Source organism: Nannospalax galili, unplaced genomic scaffold, assembly GCF_000622305.1.
Source record: "Nannospalax galili isolate Female #2095 unplaced genomic scaffold, S.galili_v1.0 scaffold463, whole genome shotgun sequence".
NCBI lineage: Eukaryota > Metazoa > Chordata > Mammalia > Rodentia > Spalacidae > Nannospalax > Nannospalax galili.
Window position 1 is genome coordinate 2,932,604 of NW_008349529.1, and position 17,471 is coordinate 2,950,074.

Sequence of the window (17,471 nt, forward strand, 5' to 3'; positions counted from 1 at the left end):
TATTGAATGACTCTTACACAATATAAAAACTAGTTCTATAGTTCTTAGGTCATTTGTTACTTGCCTAGTATTCCCAGACATGTTATTCTTGTGTCTTCCCATGTATTCCATCTGCTCAGCTTCATCTTGCTTATGCTATACTGGCTTTCATTCTTTAATTTCTCATGTTAGTATTTGCAAAATCTGTCTGACTGCACAACTGTCTTGCTTGAAATGATGAGAGAGTAGGAAAGCGATCCCTTGAATGTATGTATAGTGTTTTGCTCACTGTGGTTTAAGAATACAGTTTTGTTTATAAATAATTGGTGTTCTCTGTTTTTTAAAAAAAATTAATGACAATGTGAATCACCTTGCTCTCTCACCTTCATCTCAGTGTGAAATTTCTTGCCATTGTTTAAATTGTAAATTAGATTGTTTTGAATAAGTAATGTTTTTAAATGAATATTCAGTTAGCATTGTTCAAAGGAAACCTAAAATACAAGTAAGAGAAAAGGGTACCATTTTACTATCCAAATATATGGCTTCTGTGGTAGCAAGTACTGACTAGACAGTGAATTCTAAAGAACTTATTTGGAAATGTTGATTTTTGAGGGTGGTGGATCTTTTTGGTGCAGAGTGTTTTTTTGTGATGAATTATTTCTACTATGTAGTCAGTTGCTTAGAGCAGTAATTAGGTGTTTTGTAGAGTTTAATAAAGTGCTTTAGTTGAAGTGTGGGGTAAGTATGATGTTCAGAAAAAGACAGGTGAAAGTATGAAATGGTTTGAAATGTTTTTGATAGCCAAGAACGTTTTGTAAACATCTACAATAAACAGAGTTTGTTTTGTTTTTGTTTTTTTAATGTAATACATCCTAGTCACTGTTCTAGTCACTATAAGAAGAAATCTTTATCCGAAGGAGAGTTAACATGTTTAGACACTTCTCTTGCCCACCTCATAGCCATTCCTTTCATTAAGGAGAAATTTTCAGATATAAAAGGGTAAATTTTACTTATTTAAAAACATTTCATCTCTAAAATGATGTGTGGCTCCTTTAATTCAGCAGATTAATATGAAACTTGTAAAAACCAAGTGTGGTGGTGCAAGCTTTTATGATCTCAGAATTTAAGAGTTCAATGCAGGAGTTCCAGGACAGCCTGCTCTACATTTGGAGTTTCAGGCTAGCCAGGATTGCCTAGTAAGACCCTGTTTCAGAAGTAAAAACAAACACTCAAAATATAAAAGCCTGGAAGAGACTCCTATCAAGTATTCAAATTACTTAAAAAACAAGCTTTAAAATACTAATGCTAGCAAATTTGCACAGATAAGTAACAGTAGTACTTAATTTGAATTGTTGATTGTCTGATAGTCCATTATCTCAAAATGCAGGTATATCTATGTTGAAATTTTACTGTCTGCTTTAGTTTGCAGACTTTAAAACTGTAAGTTTCATTCCTCTTAGTTAATTTTAATAGCTATTTATATAGGTTCCTTTTTATAACTGACAACTAAAGCAAGTAATTGTGTGGCTTTGACATTACAGATTTGATCAAATGCTATTCTGAAAACTTGGGCATTGAATGTATTTGTCACTTTTTAAGCCTTTTGATATCTTTGTTTATGTAGATGTCTATTAAGGCATTTGAGACTATACTATGGAATTGAATTATTGGAAATGGGTTGTATCGCCTTCAAATTTTGCTTCCGTTTGAGATTGTAAAATTTGCATTTCTGTAAAGTGTTTAGAACTAGAAATAAAAACTTTAAATGGTCCCCTAAAATTTTTGTCTGTATGGTGGGAATTTGAGCTTTTTTCATTAGTAAAGAGCTATCTATAAAATATAATCAAGCAAAGGATGAGTGCATTAGTCCTGGATAAAGATGTGTATTGTAATTTCCTAAACAGGATTTCCTATATAAAAAGTACTAAAATTCTCATTGGAGTGACAATAATATAAAATATGCCCTGTGGTTTTTGGAAGGATTGAATATTTTTGTTTCCTGAATTTATTTTAAATAATTTTTCCCTCTTAGAGATTCATTCTTCATCCTTTTCAACACAACAAAAATTTTGGGGAAGTAGTGTTCTTTTGTAATAGGATTTATGAATTTTCCAGCAATCTTTCTTACAGATTAGAACATGTGCTTGTCTTTCTCTAATGCTTTACTGCTGTTGTGAAAGTATACTATGGTGCTTGGAAGTGTAGTTAAGTAGGTCAAGGGCTTAGCATGTGTGAAGTTCTGGATTCAGTCTCCAGCACCTCCCATTCCCAGAAAACAAACAAAAACAGACTCTATCAGAATTTTGTGAGTGGTAAAACCAAACATTTGAAAACTGACATAGATTTTTTTATTCTCAATGTGAGCCTTATCAATATTTATAAAAGTGGAAGTATAAAAGGTTTTATAAATAGTTTAAGGCTTTCTTAAAAAATATAGACACAGAGAAAGGCCCTTTTCCATTGTGCTTTTAAGATTTCAGTTTTTGTTGCTAGGAAATGTGACTGTGTACATAAATTGACACTCTTAGAGTCTTCCAACATAGAGGCTAGTGGACATAAACTTTAGAGTTGTCACAGAAATTACTCTTGGTTATAAAGCAAAAGATCTTTTTAGAAGTATTTTTATGGTGGAATGTCACTAAACATGTTACATTTATTAAAATATGTTCTTGGAATTCATATTTTAAATATTTGGTATTTCAGTGATCAGTTTATTCAAAATAATGTTTCTTCTGTGGACTTTTACCTGAAATTTACATACATATGTATTTTTGACTATAATTATCAATTTTATTGTTTGCTTTTTCCCCCTATATGTGAGTTTTCAATGAAATTTATCATTGTAGATTCCCATTAGCTTGTTTTTGGTTAGCTGATAGGTGAAATAGAGTGAAAGTAATGTCTCAAATTTGTATTATGTCTAAAGATTTGTATGTGGATGTCATATTTAATGTCTTTACTGAGGTATTTCTTCATACTGTTTTGTAATATGGAACACCATTGGTTTATATCAAATTGCAGAAGTTCCTGTATTCTGTCAAATGCAGTTAATGTGTAAATTTCATTGCATTTTATATTCAGTCCAGAATTTGTTCAATGAATATAGAATTCATATGTGGGTGAATTAAAAGAATCTACATTCAAATCATCCAACATTTTTCCATTTATTTTGTAGTATGCATATTTTAGAAAATGACTTATGACTGTTCTCATCATCACAGAAACAGTAGCTGCTATATTTTCATTTGTTACTTTAACTAAATTTTTTTAATTAGCATATATTAATTGTATAAAATGATCCTCAATTACTAAGTTTCAAAGGGTGTGATATCTGAAGAGTGAAATCAGAATGTCTCACATTGAGTCATCCTAGAAATTCAGAGCATTTCTCCACCATGCAAGCGGCTACTGTTTCAGTTACTTCTTATTTTGTGTTAGAATACCTAACGGTGAAGTAGATGCACGACTTGTGTATGTATAGTTAAGCCAACATTTTTTTTGTGTATTCTGGGGAATAGCAAAATCTACATCACAAATTTTGACACATTACAGCTGAAGGAAGAGGAACACCTTCCAAGACAAAAGTCTTCATGGGGGAAAAGTGACGCCTGTCCAGCAGTTTTGCTTCTTGTGATTGAACTGAACCTGTAAGGATTCATGGATAAACTGAACAGGAATATATCTGAATAAAGCAAATCTGCATAAATGGTAACCAGTAGCTCTACTTTTATTTTTTATGTTGCTTAACTGTTTTTATTTGAAGGAAAACTGTGTGATTTAAAAAGTTAATAGCTTTTGCAACTTTATTACTGGTTATATACATTTGGCCATTATAATGTGCAAGCAATTGGAACAAAAGTCAAGTAAATGCTTGTTTTTATAGTAGTTTGTTCTTGTTAAAAATGTTCATATGATAATGTCTGTAAACAGCACCACTTTGATTACAATAGATGTAGTGTTGTAATAAACTGTTTAATGGGGCTGATGTGTAAAGCTGTTCAAGTTATTTGATGTTTACACCTCAGGGAAAGTCTTGTGTTCAGCAATATCTAAAGATAATGTTACTATGACAACATTTTTACTGTCTTTAAAAAAGCATTGCAATAGCGTGTTTGGATATGCATCAATCTAATCTTGGTTCAGTGAATTAAACATAACTAATTAAGTGTCTCTTGCCCTTGATTTTGATATTAGAATAGGTGAATACATGGATATTTGCTATTTCTATATTCTGCTTTTCTAGCTGTTTTTACCTAGTTAGCTTGTGACTTTGCTGAATGGTATGTAAACTTGTAAAAACTGAAATTTGACAGACATAGCAATCCAGTCAATATGTTAGGGGTTAAAAAACATTGAAGTTGTAACATTTTTAGTAAAAGCTCATGTATTTGCTACAGTAGTGCAGCTTAATTACAACTCAGATATACTGAAACACTTATTGTGAACTGTTAGTATTTAAGAGAGCTTCTGATAATTTTGATTGGATGCTGCAGTAATTGATGTTTCATGCAGATGGTGCCATGGGCAATGTAAATACAGTGGTGCAGCAGATAAATATGACTAAAGAGAGCCCTAGTATTCTACTCGATATAGATTTCTGAAGGGTGTGATGTTTGTTAACATGGGGTTGTGTTCTGCATTGTGAGTAATGAGAGATTATGGAGAGATTATAGTTACACTCTGTTCATGGTTCAAGGAATTCTATGTACCTGTAACTGTTGATTTATGCTAGGCTAGAGTTAGTTAATCAAGACTTTTTTTCCCTTCTCAATTCTGCCTTACCTAAAGGCCTGCATTGAAAGCACCTGGCTAATATGTGTTCTGCAAAATTAGCAGAGACAAAATGTCAACTTGATTAACCTATTTTTATAGGAAGGTAATTCTGAATCACTAAAGAAATTTGAGATAAAATCCTTAAACAAGTTAATTTGTTTTTAATATATTTTCAAGATCCAACTATTTTTAAGAGATGTTCTGATAGTAGACATTGATTTTTTTAAAATTATGTCTAACTATCAGGGCAATGCTTAAGGTATTTAAATACCCTAGATATTAGATAATGTACAGCTTCAGAGATTTGCACTGATGTTCTTCAGTTTCATCTTATCTTTCAAACTACTAAAAAAAATTAGTTGTTTCAAAATATTCATAACACTGCCAGTTCATTTTAAAATAGTCTGTGATTGGAGTATTTGTGCATGGGATCATTGGTGTTTACCAGAACTGTTAGCTCTCAGAAATGATTTTTCTTAAGTGTTTTATCTTGTTGAAAATGCAGTTGCCTTTTAATTTGAGGGTTGTGTCAAAATCTGTTTTCTTGTTTTGTGTATAGGTGTTCTAAGTTTTTGTCATTTTCTAGCATTTTTAATAGTTTATTTACAATATCCTAATGTGAAGAAGTTTGGACATACATATGTTTACAAGGGAAATTAGTTAATAGTAGGATTAAAAGGTAAGTAAAATGTCCATGAGAATAAATTTTCTCTGAACACTTAAAATGGAATCACAAATACAATACTTGAAATGAAACTGGAAATTCTGTACTAATTTTAATCATTCATTTACCTTTTTAAAAAAAAATCAGTGAGACCCTTTAATTGCTCCTTTTATGTCACTTCTCCCTGCTTGGCTGACTTTATTAAATGACTTTGGTTGCAGATAGTGTGAGTGTACTAGAGTTGTTTGCTGCTAGTTCATTATTTTAAGTGCTGTCAGGAAGAAAGAAAATAACTTTTTTGTTTAACCAAGTAATTTTGCAAAGTCTTTTACCTGATAACACATGAATGTATATCAGTAAAAGTGAACATTGCAAACCTTGTTTTGTTTGTCAGATCCCTTCTGTTATTTAGGAGCCAGAGTTATTTGAAAATATTTTTTAATGTGTAAAAACAATCCAAAGAGAGAAATCTTTGTAAAGACACCAAAAAAAAAAAAAAAAAGTGACTTAAAACATTTTTAATTAGTGTAGTGGCGATGAAAACAGGCTTGAAGTGAACTTGAGTCTTGGCATGTGCCCACTGTCACATTCCTTTCAGCCAGCGTAATGTTGGAGATGAGTGACACAGCACTCAAATGGTATTTCTCCCGAAGCAACACTTTTGAGTCAAATATGCTTTGGGTTAAGGGAAATACATTGTAGAAAGCATATCCAGTATAAATTCACAAGTGTTTATTTTGTTTTGTCAGTTTTCATAAGCAAGATTTGGAATAACTTGCTATGGCTATTGATTATATCTTAGCTCATTTAATGGCTCCTTTACCTAGAATATTCTTAAGCAGTTACCTGCAATTTGGAATTCACAAATAACTTGTAGCTTAAGATATTTTCATTTGATTCTCCTGTGGAGAATGTTGCATTAGTTTTTACTAGTTTAAGGTCAGTTCTAAAAATAAACATGGAAGTTCTAATGAATGTTGTGTAATATTTTATAGTGAACGGGGAAAATTGTTGAAAGGCTAAGACTTTCTCTTTATGTATTTAAATGTGCCAATAACCTGAATACATTCTGTTTCATATAATGAGATGCTACTTGGTTTTGTTACCTGAATGGTAATTGCATTTTCTGTATCTTACAAGGTGGCTCCATTTTTGTGTTTTAAGCTTCAGCTTAAGTTATTTTAAGAGGAAGTTTATGTTCTAATTCTTCAACGAGAATACGGTATTGAGATTCTTGCTGTTTCATAGATACCTGCTTTTTAAACTTCATTCATGAAGTTCATTTGCATCCCATAGCCCTCTGTAAATGTTTCCCTCAGCTGTATGTACTTAAATGCACGCTTATCCATTGTACATATTAGACATTTTTTGTGCTAAAATACATTAAGTAGGATTTTTGTAGCAAAGCATTCTATTTTTATGTTCTTGTAGTTTGTGTGTGTTAACATTAATCTTCAGTTTAAACACTGTTGTATTTATTTTTTAGCAACTTGACTCCTAGAAGCCTTAGACTATCTTTTAAATAAACACCCAACCAAAAATGACAAATCTATTGAGATGTGGCCTTATATGTGTTATTTCTTGTGTTCATAATGTGAATTTTCTGTAGAGAGATCAAGAATCAGAATTAGTTTCATTTTTAAGTCAATAGAAAATGTGCTAAGTGTCTAGGCTTCTGGGAGGAAGTTCTTTACACCCTTCTTTCTTGGCATTAGAAAGAAGTAATATGATTTTTATGAATATTCAAAACATTCAGGCCACTGTTATGTTCAGATTGGTTTAGGTTTGCTTTAACCAGTGTTTTTAAAGTTTCAGGTTGTTGGCAACCACTGAATACTCTGGTTTTTGTATGGGATGTACAAACTCTTGGTCACATATATGCAGATTTCAGTGTTTTAAAGACTTCTTGCTACGTTAATTATCATATTGTAGTGGGAGACTTAAAATATTAGGTAGAATTTAACTGAAGTCACACAAGTCTTGAATGGTATCTGTGGATAGTAAATACTACGAACAGTTTTTCCTGTGGGAGTACCCTAAAACTCCACCATGGGTGTAAATGTTTGACATTAATTTCGTAATTGGACAGACCCTGCATTTTAGTGAAAACATTTCATTTTGAAAGTGTGTTTTTTTTGTCGCACTGTTACTGCGTAACATTTTTCAACATTTCTGTAAGCTAAATTATTTTAAAATGCAGTGATAAACTCATGTTTGTTTATTTTTTTACTTTGAAAATTGTAGTACTCAGGTGGTATTTAATGGGAAATGATCCTTTGGGGGTAAATCATAATGTATTTTGAGGAATGCATCTATAACATTGATAACTTTAGCCTTAAAAAAGGTCTATTACTCCTTTTGCATCCCATGGTGTTAATTAGCAAAGTAGTTTACAGTCCAATACAGCCTTACAAAGTTGTTTTATAATTTTTAATGGAGAACCCTTAAAAGCAACAAAAAACTGTATCATATTAGAGTATCAATGAATTACTAAATAATCACCCTTTGTAAATAATTTGTGTAACATCAGAAGGCCAAAGAAAGTCTCAAAATTTTAGCTATTGACTGGTGACTTCATGATAAGATTTCTGTGCAAAAGGTAAGGTGATATTTGATCAACTAGACATCTTTTTGATGTCCATGAAAATTAGACTTCCATATTAACTTTTAAAAAAGCTTATTCCCATTTTATTAAAATGTTTGTAATTGCAATTTTGTGTTTAATGTTTACTTTGCCTTTTCTTTCTTTAGCATTTAGGTGACTGTTCGGCAGTTTGCTATATGGCCATTGTTGGCCTTAAACTGCACTAGTAACAAGCATGATATTTATCTTGTATTGAAAAATAAAAGTTTTGATAATACTTTGTAGTTTGTCCTTTTTGTTTGACTTATAATTTGTTAACTATTTTGTATGGTTTTGAATAGTATCTGTTGGCAAAATGCAGTATAGAAATTGGGACTGTATATTTTGTCTTTAAGCCACCCTCCTCAAGAATACTTTTTTTTCTTACATATTTAAAACATTTTAATTACATTTATTTAGTGTGTATCAAACCATGTTATGTTGCATGTATGGAGGGGAGACAAAGAACAACTTGCAAGAGTTGATTCTTCTACTATGTGGGGCCAGGGAATCTATCTCAGATTGTTAGGTTTGGTGGAATCACCTTTACTTGCTAGACTGCCTCCTGTCATTTTAGATTGTTAGGTTTGGTGGAATCACCTTTACTTGCTAGACTGCCTCCTGTCATTTTAGATTGTTAGGTTTGGTGGAATCACCTTTACTTGCTAGACTGCCTCCTGTCATTTTAGATTGTTAGGTTTGGTGGAATCACCTTTACTTGCTAGACTGCCTCCTGTCATTTTGTTGCCCTTTAAAGCAGGAGGCATCTGACTAGATTTATGATTGTCTACTATGAGGATCAACCTCACTAGTCTTTTAATCAAGAAAAAATGTTTCTAGATCACAGCAAAATTTTACCAATTATTTTGGAAACATTATAGGTTATAGGATTATGCTACTTTATATTTTAAACAGTAACAGTTGTCCCCCCCCCCCGCCCCGCTTACAAAAGCTGACACATTGGGGCCAAGGATATAGTTCAGTTGGTAGAGTGCTTGCATAGCATACAGAAAGACTGAATTCGATCCCTGGCACTGCATAAAACGAGGCATAGTGGGGCACATCTGTAATATCAGTAGTACTCAGAGGAGATGGAGACAGGAGGATCAGAATTTCAAAGTTATCCTCACCTTATATCACATATCAGGCCAACCTGGGCTACAGAAGAATAGCCTTTAAAAAAAGAAATGTCTGACACACAAATATTTATTGCTTAGAGCCCAAATTTCTCCGGCAAACTTCTGAGTATGTTGAAGGTAACAATGCTAAGCAATTTAGGTTCAAATAATGCACATTATTGTCAATGTTTGTGTTACATTTATGTTTTGTTAGGTTTCCTGTTAATCTTGTGGTTTTACATTTTAAAAGTCACATTTCTCAATTCCTATTTAATTTGGAGTTTGAGGTTCTTTGTCTATGGGCTTTATAAAACAGCAGTGAACATCAAGTAATAAAAGATTGGGGCTAAATGTCACCAAACCCCATATAACCTGATCTAGTGCAAAAGAGAGAAGCCTTTTATTTTTTGAGACAGTGCTTGTAGTATCCCATGTTAGCCTCATATTTACTAAGTAGCTGGAGATGACCTTGAACCTCTTATTCTTCTGAGTCTATGTGTGAGTGCTGGGACAACAGGCATGTATCACTCCAGTTACTGCAGTTCTAGGGACCAACTGAACTACACCCTGAACCTGGGAACTTTTGTTTTTTTAATTACATGAAGAACTTAAGATGATTTTCCTTGTCTTCCTACTTGTGTCTCCTAGCCCTTATGAAATAAGAATTACAAGATTGTTTCTAATGCTATCCTAGGCCTTTATTTCCTTTTATATTTCATTAACAGTTCTTGGATTTTTATGTGGTTCATTGATTTGGATTGGAATGCCAGATGAAAATGGCAAAAATCTATAGTCAGCCAGGTGTGATGCTGTGTCAGTAATTGCCAGCACTTGGAAGCTGAGGAAGGGGAACCTCTAGTCTAAGCTACCAGTTAGACCACCTCTGTATGTGTGTATGTAGGTCAGAGGACAATTTTCAGGAGTCAGCACCTTCTACTTTGTTAAGACAGGGCTTCCCTTGTTTCTGCCTCACTGCACACTCCAGACTAACTGACTTTGTTACCTTATGGGTGAATCTCCTGTTTCTATTTCCCACTTCAGAAATGCTGGTATTACAGATGGACACCATTACATCCCGGTAATCAAACACATGTCACCAGGCTTTTGTGGCAAGTGCTTTTACCTGCTAAGCCCTCTTGCCCACCCAGTTAGACCCTGTTTAAAAAAGGGAGGAAAAAAAAATCCACACTCAGGTTATAGGAAAGCATTGTTTTATATTCTTAATGTTATACTGAAATCTGGAAGACTATGACCTGGTAAAAAGGGAAGTGCACCTGTCTTATTGGGGGAGAGAGGCTTGTGAAAAAGAATTGTTGGCAGGAGGGTTCATGGCAATAGGAATTTAATGAATGCTTGGGGAGGGGGTGGAGAAATGGCTCAGTGGTTAAGAACACTGGCTGCTCTTGCAGAGGATCTGGGTTCAGTTCCCTCCCAGCACCCAAATGGCAGCTAGCAACTGTCTATAACTTGAGTTCCAGGAGATCCAGCACCCTTTTCTGGCATTGCATGATACTGGCTCACTTACTACATACATGCTGACAAGATGCTTATACACATAAAATAAAAATTTAAACAATGCTTGTTTGACTGAAGCAAATAGAAACATGAGAGGCGTGGATTTCAGAAATAGTTAAGGCCAGACTCTAAGGCTTGTCAGTCACAATAAAAATTGCTCTTAAGAGGGCTGGTGAGATGGCTCTATGGTAAAGCCATGTGCAGCCAAGCCTGAAGACCTGAGTTTCATCCCCAGGACCCACATGGTGGAAGGAGAAAACTTGACTCTTGTCTCTGAACTCCACACATGTACATGCACTCCCTCCAAATACTGTAATAATTTAAAAAATTGCCGTAAGAATCATGAGTGACAGATAAGTGTGAAATGGCCAAATTAGCATTTTAAAGTACCTTGGCTGAAAATTAAATTGGGAAATAGTAGCTAAGGTAGACTAATGAAGTCTACAGCTTTCTTTTCCAGGAAGTGGTATAAAAGTAGAGGGAGAGAAAATGAATGACTTAGCATGCAAGGGCACTAGGATAGTTTCAAACTAGGGCAGTTTGAAAGTGAGAAGTTGAGAGAATGGTTCAGTGCTTGCATAATTATATGCCAGTGACAGATCTCATTAAGAGATAATTCTTTGCCATCCAAGAAGTAGTAGCCATGTAACTGAAGAATTCTGAAGCTGAGAAGAAGGCTGTGGGTTAAACCTTTACCTTGTAGTCAAGGAACTAGATGTGGGAAGAACTTGGACAGTGGGGAAAGGAATGTGGGGAGTCTGGTATAGCCATGCTTTTGGTTTAGGAAGCAGTGATGATGCTCATTGACATCAGTAGTATGAGGAAGTAACTTTTTGGGTGGAAGGAGGAAAAATTCTCAAAAGGAGAATAGATAATAAATGGAATGTGGGCTTGTAGTTAAATAGTAGAAAATTTAAGCTGTTTATAGTTAGTGACCTGCCTACTTTGAAATAGAAATTGAGAATATTATAGAGGTGTGACTTAATATGGGAGATACAATGTTCTAGCTTTATCAAGGCTTGGTGAGTGTATTTAAGTTTAGTGTCCATTTTTGTGTTTTCAGTTCACATACAAATACCTGTCTCCCAGGAGAAAGTAGATGGGTCCACCTGTGGGGGAAGGCCCTCTGACTTCACTTTTCAATTTGATGATTGTCAACCTAGCCACAAAAATACAATCACCAGTATCCTCCCTATTATTTGGGGGAGGGGCGTGTTTCCATTAACGTCTTTTAAAAATGGGTTTTGTTTTTTTTGCTTCTCATTTCTTGGTCACATAGGTTTTATAAAGAAGGCTCTGAGGTGTTCTAACTAGTAGAATGTGAGTGGAAGTTAGAATGCTCTTAATTCCAACTTTGCAATTATTTGCCCAGTCCTATCAAGCCAGGCTCCCACTACCCTGTTTTCAAGTTTAGGAATATATTTGTAAATGTTCATGTCCACAAATCTTGAGTACCTCTTTTAAGATTTGTGAGATACTTTTGCCTTTTGCTTTTTTTTTTTTGTCTTTTGAGACAGGGTCTCCCTGTAGCCCCAGCTGTCCTGGAACTCACTATGTAGACCAGGCTGGCCTTGAACTCACAGAGATCCACCTGCCTCTGCCTCCTGAGTGCTGGGATTAAAGGCATGCACCACCATGCCTGGCAATGAGATATTTTTTATTTAAGTCAGCTAATAGCACCTTAGTAATATCTCTTTTTGATTATTTTTTAAATTTTATGTGTATGAGTGTTTTACTTACATGTATGTAAGTGTAATGTCTGCGGAGGCTAGAAGAGGACATTAAGATCCCCTTGGAACTGGAGTACAGTTGGTTGTTTGCCACCATGTGGGTGCTGGGAACTGAACCGAAGTCCTTTATTTTTAACTATCATGTAAATATTTGCACAGATTCAACCTATGTAATTATTATAGTTGTCAGATAGATACAAGGTAGATGGATATAGCACTTATGGAAATTTGGGGCACTGAATCTAGAAATTGTACCTTGTGCATCACTTTGGTGAAGCATCTCATCTTAACACAGTTGACTTAAAAGATGTGCAGGTTGTGACGATGAGCAAGTAGTTTTGTGAATTTAGTGATGGCTGGCTTTTCACAACTAATACAGCATATCTTATCTAGTGTAAAACCACTGGTTAGACCCAGAAACCGACTTAGGAATGCTGGCAACTATTCTGCCCCATGTAGTAAATGAGGTCTTTTTCTAAGTCATATGACATAGAAATATACTGTTATCTTCACACTCAGAGTATGAATTTCATAGCAGCCTGTTTTATGTTGGGTTGGTCTAGACTAAAGATCTGAGTAGACACTAAAAGGGGGAAGTATGAATAGCCTAATTCCTCTTGTCACTGTTCAGAATATCTGTACAGTAATTTAATTACCTTCCAGTTATTTACCTTGCTTACATACACATTAAGGACAGAACATACCATTTTTTATCACACTTAGCCTGAACTGTTGGTCATATAGTGAAGAGAGTTATGAATAAAACTGGATTCTGACTTTCAGAAACTGAGATTTCTTTGTTGATCTTAAACTTTATACTTATTAAATAATTTTTTAAAGTTAAAAAATTGAATTCACATTTAATTTCTAACATCCTCAGTGAACTTTGTTGTGTATGTGTATGTCTCCTTTACTCTGTTTTGTTTTTGGGTACTCCTATGGGAGTTCACCCTCTCTGCATTGGTGCTCTTGTAACTTGCATGGCTATAAGTTATATCTGTATGTTGTCAGTTTCCAGATTTATATTACCAATTCAAACCTTCCTCCAAAACCAAAAGATTTAATTCCTTAGTGGACAAACCTACTGGAACAATAAGAATGTTAGACTTGAAATGCCAAGACTAAACTCCCATCTTTGACACATGCCCCTTCTCCAGTTTACCTACTCAACCCGTAGTCTTCCCTTACCACTAGCATCAATGCCTTCACTTCAGTGGTTTAGTCCCCAGTCAGAGACTACCTTTGTCTACCATATTTCATATTCAATACATTAGGAAATCTTTTGTCTCTACCATCAGAGAATACCATATTCACCGTAGTCCACTGCTTTCTGCCCTTGCCACCGTACACAGTCTGTTTTCAGAACAGATGTCAGTATCTTTGTGAAATCCTGCAGTGGCTCCCCATTTCTGTCAGTAAAACCTACAGGCTTACAAAGTTCTTCCATGATCTGACCCCTCTCTCTGACCAGATAACAGAATTCCTGCTTTGCCTCCCTGTGCTCAGCCTGTTTCAGCCAATTTGAGTTTCTTGATTTTCAAATTTGGCATGCTCTTCCCTCTGAATCTTTGCATAGGACAGTTGTGCACAAGTATCTCAATGAGTTTTATTTTCACCTTTCTTTTGAAAAAAATGTCAGCAAGATGCTCTAGTACTTGCCACCAAGCCTGACACCCTGAGTTCAATCTCAGAATCCTGGTGGAAGGAGAGAACATATTCCTGCAAATGTACACACACACACACACACACACACACACCCCTAATAAAAAGGAAAAAAAAAAAAAAGAACCTGCTTACTTTATTATTATACTCACTTTTCTGAAGCTTTTATTACCTAAGGCAGTATATGGTGTTTCTTGGTTTATTTAGAAATAAAGCCCATGAAAACAGGGATGTTGTTTTATTTCTTTTAAATCCAGTGTTTATATCATATGACACATAAGTATTTAAAATTTGCCTGAATTATACCATGTTATCTTCTTAGCTTAAACATGCTACAATTATAAGACCTATCAGCATTTTTTATGTTGTAGACTATAACTGTCAACTTGGTGGTGCACACTTATAATCCCAGTACTTGGATATATTGGTTGCTTTTCTGTTGCAATGATAAAACACCATGACCAAAAGTGGTTTATGGAAAATAGAGTTTATTTGGGCTTATGGTTCCAGAGGGAGAGTCCATAATGGCAGGGAGCGCATAGTGGGAGGAGCAGGAATCTAAGAGTTATGTCTTCAACTGCAAAAACGAAACAGTGAACTGAAAATGGGGTGAGGCTGTACTCTGAAAGCCTTCTTCCAGCAGGGCTACACTCCCCCACAGCACCACCAACTGAGACGGAAGTGTTCAGATACTCAGCCCATAGGGACAGTGCCCCTCAAACCACACACCAGGAGATTGAGGCAAGGGGATAGATTGTGCCAGTCCAACTTGGGCTACAAAAGTTTCCATTGTAACCATATTTTGTTGTTGCTTGTATTTTTTTTTTTGTAGTTAATATTTTTTCCATAGACTTTTAGTTAATTTCATTAATCTAATTGCTGATTTTTAGGTACCATTAGGGAAAAAGTCTCGTAACTATATAGATTATATTGTGATACATAGATTTTAACCATTTTAAGTGTTAAATTCAGTGACATTAAATACATAAGCAATCTTGTACAACCATCCAGTCTACCCACTTTGAGAATGCTTACATTTTCTCAAACAGGCACTGTCGCCAAGTAGGCCTGTCCCCACCCATTGCAAATGACTAAACTTAAATAGAATCATTAGTAGTCTGTTTCTGACTGCTTTGACTTGGCATAATGTTTTCAAGATTCATTCATGTTTTAGTAGATAATAGAATTCCATTATCCATACAGTGATAATCCATTGTATGTAACAATTTAGTTCATTCATTAGAGAGCGTTTTGGTAACTACCTATTGGCTACTCTGAATAAAGCTGTCAACATGGGCATACAACAAAGACAGTTTTCAGTTGTAAATCTGCTTAGTAGAATTACTGGGTTTATGGTATTTCTGTTTTTCTTTTCAAGAAATCTTAACTTTAAAATAGCTGTACCATTTTGTCAGTACGTTAAGCAGTATGTTAAGATTTGTTTCTGTACTTACTAATCCGCGCCCCCCCCCACCTTTTTTCCCTTGATGACAACCGTCATGGACTAGAAAGTGATGTCTCATTAACACCCTTTGTTTTGGAGGGGGTGCTGTGTGTATATGTGTATATGTGTGGGAAGGTAGGCAGTTTGGTAAAAGAATTAAGCTTTCAAGCCAGAGTAGAAAGAACCAGTTTTAAAACACTGCAAAGAGAGCAGCACGCTCAAACTACCAGTATATGATGATAAGAGGTGAGGGGAATCCCCATTTTTGAAAGTATTCCTTGGTTAGGGTGAGTCACTTTCTGTGCATTTTCCTGGCATGTAATTCCTACCATGTAAATGAAGGCAATCCAGACTGGTCAGTGTTCTCTTCTGGGTTATAAGAGTGAGAAAAGTGAGCTACTGTGCAGCCCAGTGAGATGGCTCAGTGGATAAAGGCATGTAAAGTGAAGTTTACTTCTGGGAGGCCCACGCTGCATACCCTCTAGGCTCCCAGGCCCTACACTGTCCTTATGACCGACTGAAAAAAACTACAGTGTAGGAAATAAAGATATTTACTTGGGCTTTCTTAGGGAGCTCATGATGTCTGGGAGGAGTTGCTTATAAAGGCATGGACACCTGTGGGCATTTTTCCCTACATCTTGGCTGGCCCAAGATGGTGAAGCACCTGCCTCCTCTCTCTTTGCGTCTATCTTTAGATCCTCCCCCTCCTGTAATTGAAGCTGAATGATGGGGTGGGAGGGGTGACTGTCTCCCTCCCTCCTATGGAGTCTCTTAGGGTTCAGACATCCAACTGTTGCTAGTTCTTTCAGAAGACATGACTCCAACAAGGCACTTGCCACTAAGTCTGACGACTTGAATTTGATCCTTGGGATCCACTTAGTGGAAGGAGAGAACAGACTTCTTAGAGTTGTCCTTTGACTTCCACACCTATGATGTAACAGTATACTTGTGTATATGTGCAGTCACAAATGCAATAAAGCAGGGAGCTAATTTAACGTCTAATTTCTCATGTAGTTCCTACCAAGCAAATGAGGGCCACTTGGTAGTCTTGGACTGCAGCTTGTTTTTGGCCATTCTGTTCTGCTATTCTGTTTTTTGGGTTGAACAGAGCTATGGTTTTCTCTTTTGTAGACATTTTCTGGACCAAGCTTACAATAAGGCCCAGTCCCCTTTTTGGTCCCTTAATCATTGCTTTCCCTCCACATGGGATTAAACCCAGAGCTCTGGATATGCCATGCCAAATGCTATATTACTGAGATTAAATATTGAGACTTGTCAGCATAAAAGACAAACTCATTGAATTTTTTAATGTATTTCACTTAGTTTTCATTGAAGCAGTTTTGTATTCACATGCTATTGTTTTGAATAATATTGAGGTGATTAGAGAAAAGTTCTTTTGGCATATAAACCCCACAACCTTCTCTAAACATAATGACTGGATACCTTGTTGAGCAAGTCAGCATTATAGGGATAATACATGGGTAGCTTATGTGGGGGACTCTTTGCTTTTACAATGTCAACATTTTTATTAAATGGTCTAAAAACTTGGTACAGAACTGGTATACAGACTAGCAACATTGGCATTACCTGGGTTGGGGCCTGAACACATTCTTCATTTGAGTAAGATTTCCCCAGTGATTTGTATTCACGTTAGAAGGTTGACAAGTTTGACTTGTTTTTTGGCATTTTGTTTTTTTGGTTCTTGCAACAGGGTCTCAGGCTGGCCTTGAACTCACAATCTTGCTTCTGCCTCCCAAATGCAAGTATTACAGACCTGAGCCATCCTGCCCAACCTATTGTTTTAGAGTGTCTGTAATCTAATACTTAAATTTATGCAATAATTTTAACTGTTTCTTATTTTTTTGTGCATGAGTATATTGCCTGCATGTAAGTATGTAAGTGCACCTGTATTGTGTGATGCCCACAGCTATCAGAAGAGGGGGCTAGATCTCTTGGAACTGGA

At 35.4% G+C, this 17,471-nt stretch overlaps 1 protein-coding gene across 4 annotated transcripts in view; it reads left to right on the forward strand.

The window, feature by feature from the left end:
- Cpsf6 (cleavage and polyadenylation specific factor 6) overlaps positions 1 to 8,128 on the forward strand; it is a 34,485-nt gene extending 26,357 nt beyond the window's left edge. For 3 of the 4 annotated variants that reach the window (XM_008846973.3, XM_008846976.3, XM_008846977.3), the window contains one exon: positions 3,532 to 8,128. The gene's annotated coding sequence lies outside the window, so the exon portion shown is untranslated. The remainder of the gene's footprint in view (positions 1 to 3,531) is intronic. The other variant, XM_008846975.3, reaches the window with a different exon arrangement.
- Positions 8,129 to 17,471: the final 9,343 nt, after the last annotated feature.